The sequence below is a fragment of the Stegostoma tigrinum genome, chromosome 40 (genome assembly GCF_030684315.1).
Source record: "Stegostoma tigrinum isolate sSteTig4 chromosome 40, sSteTig4.hap1, whole genome shotgun sequence".
Classification (NCBI taxonomy): Eukaryota; Metazoa; Chordata; class Chondrichthyes; order Orectolobiformes; family Stegostomatidae; genus Stegostoma; species Stegostoma tigrinum.
In genome coordinates this window covers 16,338,457-16,344,657 of record NC_081393.1, presented here as the reverse complement: position 1 = coordinate 16,344,657, position 6,201 = coordinate 16,338,457, and positions in this window count along the sequence as shown.

The following is a 6,201-nucleotide window of genomic DNA, read 5'->3' as shown; positions in this document are numbered from 1 at the left end:
AATGACTACAGGCCAAGGCTTATCAACATATCCTCAAGACAGTCCCTCAAGTATCGGCCTTGTGAACATTCCCTGGACTGCCTTTGACGCCAATATATTTTTCCTGAGATAAGGGGTCCAAAACTGTTCATGTTATTCTAGCTGTGGTCTGACCCGTGCCTTGTAGAGTTTTAGCTAACCCTCCCTATTTTTATATTTCATTTCCTTTGAGATAAAGGGCAACATTCGATCAGCCTTCCCAATTACCCGCTAAACTTGGATGCTAGCTTTTCATGATTCATTGACAATGATCACGAATCCCTCTGTGCTGTAGCTTTCTGCACTCTTTCTCCATTTGAATAACATTCAGTTCCCTTGTTCTTCCTGCCAAAATGCATAATATCACATTTCCAGTTTTGGCCACTTACGTAACCTGTCTATATCCCTCTGCAGTTGCTTTGTGCTACCCTCACCACTTGCTCACCCACATATTTCTGTGTCATCTGCAAACCTGGCAAAAGTGCATTCACTTTACTGACCCAGGTCATTGACATACATCATAAATAACAGTGGCATCAGCACAAACTCCTGTGGCACACCAATAGTTCCATGTTACCAGTCTGAAAATGTCCTCATCCCAAATCTTTGACTTCTATTATAGTTAGCCGAACTTCCATCTATGCCAATATATGACTTCCAATGCCATAAGCTCTCATTTTTTTAAGTAACCTATGTGTGGCACCTTATTAAACACCTTCTGAAACTCCAAGTATGTAACATCCTCTACTTCCCCTTTATCTATCCTGCTTGTAATTTCCTCAAATAATCCTAATAACATCAACAGACATGATGTCACCTCCATAAAGTCATGCTGACACTGTTTAATTAGATTATGCATTTCTAAATGGTCTGCTATTACATCTTCTACAATAGGATGCTACCAGGGTTGAGGGTTGGAGATGCTGAATAGACTGGGACTATTTTCCCTAGAGCATCAGAGGCTGAGGGGTGAGAGTGCAAAGAAGTAAAAGGGACCTAAGGAGCACCTTTTTCACACAGAGCGTAGTGCCTGTATGGATTGAGCTGCCAGAGGAAGTGGTGGAGGCTGGTACAATTACAACATTTTAAAGGCACCTGGATGGATATATGGATAGCAACTGTTTAAGAGGGATATGGTCCAAATGCTGGCAAATGGGACTAGATTAATTGAGGATGATTGGTTGGCATGGACAAATCAGATTGAAGGGTCTGTTTCCTTGTTGTACATCTCTATGAGTCTCTTTTCCCTATAACAGATCCCAAGCTAACTATTCTGACGTTATTTTTTTTATTTCCTTCCCTTTTTAAGTAACATAAGGTGTTACAGTGGCAGTTTTCCAATTGTCTGGGGCTTGACCAGATTCTACAAGTTCTGGGAAGATTACTACCAATGTATCCACTGACCCTGTAGCTGCTTACTTTAATCTCCTAGAACACAATCTATCAGGCCCAGAGGTCATATGGTCTTTGGCCCCATCAGTCGCCCGAGCACATTTTCTCCAATGATGGTTATTATGTTTTTAATGGCTGAAAATCATTCCAGAGAATAAAAAAAACACCAAATGTAGCAGACGTTTGTAGCAGACACATGTTGAGGATGTTTGGCTCGCCGAGCTGGTTTGTTGTTCCACAGACGTTTTGTTACTGTGCTTGGTAACATCCTCAGTGCAACCTCTGATGAAGCATCAATGTGAACCCAGGTGGGAAAACAAACAGAACAACAAACCAGCTCAACGAGCCAACCAATCTGAACACCCACAACCTGAGCTACAAATCTACTCCAAAGCCTTAGAGTAGCAGACAATATTTAACAGGACTCTACATCAGCAAGCTGGCATAATCCACACACAGCTGTTAATCTCACTGAAGTCATGCTTGACATATTGGAACCCTGCCTTACGGAAAATGTTATTTTCAATGGCAAGTCCAAAACAAGATAATGTTGCACAACAAATTACTAAGGACAAATCTGCAATAAGTATTTTGACACGGAATGTTGTGGGGAAGATTGTTTTATATGTTAAGTTACAATCTACATTCATTCCCCTTGAACTTTGCTGGCAAAGAATTACTTACTTTGTGATAAAGAAAGAGAAAATGGTAAAAATATCTAACAGGTCAGGTAACCTCTGAGGAGAGAGAAACAGAGTTAAAAAAACACCTGGGTTTAAACTTAGAGTAAGGAGATCATGAAAGGAGAGAAGATAGGCTACATTGTGTAAACCCAGTTGAGGAGGTTGAGGATAAGCGAGGGTGGGTTCAATGTACAATTTAGAGCCAAACCTTTCAGGAAAATAAGTTTGGAATTCACCTGTAAAGGGCAATTGACGTGCTATCATTTGTTAATCTCAGGTTTGACGTTTTAATTTTATTGTTGCCAGAAGTACAATTACAGCAATGTGCTGTTAGCATACAGATCAGTATTCCGATGATTGGACAAACAGGGGATAAACAGTCGCCTCTTCATCATAAGTTCCAAGACAGCAACTGTTCAACTGAAATTGCAAATCCAGATTGTCAAATTCAGAAAAAGGTCAAATGCCTTGAGGGTTGCGTAAATAAGGACATGGAGTACAAGAGGGAAGAAGTTATTCTATAATGACACAAACAATTATTATTGTACAGTTAGCACACACAGCAGGAACTTGAACTTTTCAACTCATACCGTTCTATCCGTGACAACATGAGAAAAATGTCAAGTTCCAAAAATATACTGATGACATTTCCACCTCATTCATTCATAACCCATCTGCTGCTTGTGTCATCAGCATCAGTCCAAGCTGCCTCCATTTATCGCAAAACCATTATAGTATTTGCTGCACAGCAACTTTGGCTGACTCCATAACCTGCCCGCATCCAACTCTGCTTTCAATCATCCACAACTGAAATCCTCATCTGTCCGTTTCTAACCTCACAGCCCAATTATTCCAATATTCTCGCGACCATTTCCCATGCTGACGGCAAATGAGTACTTTAGAAAAATTAACATGAGCACAAGAGGGCGCTCTAGCAATGCAACTACCTCAACCTTCTGGTTACCCTTTCAGTCCCATCTGAAACAGCGATATCCTGGAATGTTAAGCTGCCAGTCCTGCCGCTCCTTTAACCATGTCTCCGTAAGGGCAATAACATCATAATCGCATGCAGTAATCTATGATTTTAGCACATCTGTCTTAATTTTATACTTGCATTGAAATAATGCACTCCAGACCTCCAGTTCCACTGAGCCCTGCAACTTCTCTCCCCCTGTTTTTACTCTGCACCATACATACCTCAGTCTCTCTTTTGACCCCAGTCCCTGCACTGACTGGCCTGTTGTTTCAGTTCCCGCCCCCAGACCCCCAACACACTAGCTTAAACCCTCCGGAAGAACTCTAGCAACCCTCCTGCCCAGGATATCGATGCCCCTCCAGTTCAGGCGCAAGCCGTCCTTCTTGTAGAGGTCCTACCTTCCCCAGAAGACATCCCAACTATCCATATATCTAAAGTCCTCCCTCCTACACCAGCATCGGTCCAATTCAAACCTCCTGAAATAACGACCGACATATAATTAGTCACTTAGATGTCCTTTTTTGTAAGACCTGTCGATTGGTGTTTAGTGATGTATACATGAGACCCAATAAATCCCTTCACACATACATAAATCTTAGCATCTCATTTTTTAAGCAAAAAATGCAATTTGTTTCTTTCAAGGTGAATTACCTCACTTGCTCATAATACACTATTTCTTCCATTTCAACTTGTTTTACAGACAATAAGGACTGCAGATGCTAGAAGCCAGAGTCTATAGGTGTGAGGCTGGACGAGCACGGCAGGTCAGACAGCATCCAAGGAGCAGAAAAGTCCATGTTTCAGGCCAAAACCCTTTGTAACTCACTGCTCTGTTTGAAAAGTTAACATTACCAGCTTTGTATCATTTGCAAACTTATGCAACTTCATTAGGTCGTTGTTATATGCAGAACCATGAAAAGGCAAGGCCCCAGTACAGATCTCTAATGACATCTTTTTATTCTTGCAGTATGTCTCCCACTCTCAAGTAATTACCACCTCCTATCACTTACTTACCTCCATTTTCAATTATGTTAAAAATCTCTTAAATAGAGCCTCGTCAGACTTGTTTGAATGAGAGCAGAGCTAGTTGGAATTGACTGGGAAAGGAGTTCAGCAGCAAAGATAGTTGAGGCAAAATGGTAGGTATTTACGAAAGTAATTAACACTCACAGCAAAGATATATTCCGGTGAGAAAGAGGAGTTCTAGCAAAAGAATAAGCTCACCGTGGTTAACCAGGAATGTGAAGGCTAGCTTCAAACTGAAAGACAGAACACATAACATGTGGTAAAGATTAGTGGTAGCCAGAGGATTGGGAAAATGTTTAAAAAAGGAAACCAAAAACAAAAGAAAGAGGGAAAAAGAGAAACTTTGAGGGTGACCTTTCAAGTAAGATCAAGATGGACAGAAAGAGCTTCTTTAAATATCTAAACTGGAACAGAGAGGCCAAAGTTAACATCGTGCCTTAGAGTATGAGGCTGTGGAAATAATAATGGGGAAGCAGGATAGGGCAGAGGAGTTGAATAAATACTTAGCATAAGTCTTCACAGTGGAAGATACTAATAACTTTCCACAACTACTAAATACTCAAGGGGCAAAAAGAGGCCAGGAAATAAATACAATGTCCGTCACGAGAGAAAAAATGTGATGGAAACTAATGGGGCTTGAGATCTATGCCCTCCACCCCCTCTCTGGGCCTGATGGAATGCACCCTACAATATTAAAGTATGGAGCTACAGAGACAGTGGATACACCTGTAATCTTTCAGGAAATATTAGTGTCTGGAAAAGTCCCAGATCATTGGAAACCTGCCAATGCAATACATTTATTTAAAAAGGGTAGAGGAGATAAAAGTCAGGTAGCAATGGGCCAGTTAGCTTAGGATCTGATATTGGTAAAATGTTTGAGTCTATTAAAGAAAATGTAATAGCACAGCATTGAGAAATACATAATATGGTCAAGCTGATTCAGTGTGGCCTCATGAAAGGAAAGTCAAGCTTGACAAATTTACTACAGCTCTTTAATGAGGTAACAAGTAGGATGGATAAAGGGGAAGCTGTGGATGTGGTATATTGAGTTTTCAGAAGGTGTTTGAGAAAGTACCACATGTTTGCATACTTAATAAGAGCCTGTGGTGTTAGAAGCAGTCTATTGGCATGGATACAGGAATGGCTAACTCATAGAAGACAGACAATTGGGAATCTGTAACTAGTGGAGTGCAGTGTCACAGGAATCAGTTTTAGGGCCAAAATTACTTAGAATATATTTTAATGATCAGGATGAGGCAAATGAGCATACTTTCGCCAAGTTTGCAGATAACCCAAAAATGTGGGAAGGCAAGTGTTGAGGATGGCTCAAAGAGTCCACAGAGGGATATAGACAGGTTACGACATTGGGCAAAAACTAAGCAGATGGAATATGTGGGAAAATGTGAAGCTATGGACTTTGGCGAGAAGAATGCAAGATCCAAATAATATTTAAGTAGAGAAAGACTATATAACTAGAAGAAGTAGAGCTATAAGAAAAAGTGGATAGCTATAACGCAGAGGGAGGTCCTTGTGCATAAATCTCAAAAAAACTAGCATATATGTTTAGCTAGCAAAGGAAAGCAAATGGAACGTTAGCTTTTAGTATAAAGTAATGGAGTATGAAAATAAGGAAATCTTGCTAAAACTAAAGAAGGTCCAAAACTAAAATAGTGTGAACAATTTTGGACCTTTTATCAAAGGAAAGATGTAGTTGCATTGCAGGCAGTTCAAAGAGCATTCATTAGGCATGATTCTGGGTATGGAAGGCTCCTTATGAGAAGAGGTTGAATAGGTTGTGTCTGTACTTGTTGGAGTTTAGAAGAGTGACAGATGACCTTATTGAAACTTATAAGATTCTTAGAGGACTTGACAGGTTAGATGTGGCCAGGTTGTCTTGCCTGGTGGAGCAATATAGGATCAGAGGGTCTAACCTTAGACTAAAGGGTTGCCTCTTAAAACAAAGGTTGAAGAGGAATTTCTCCTGGCAGTGAATGCACGTCAAGGCTCGATCATTGAGTATACTCAAGGATGAGAGAGACACATTTTAATCAGTAAGGAAATCAAGACCTCTGGAGAAAAGGCAGGAAAAAGGAGTTACGCATTGCC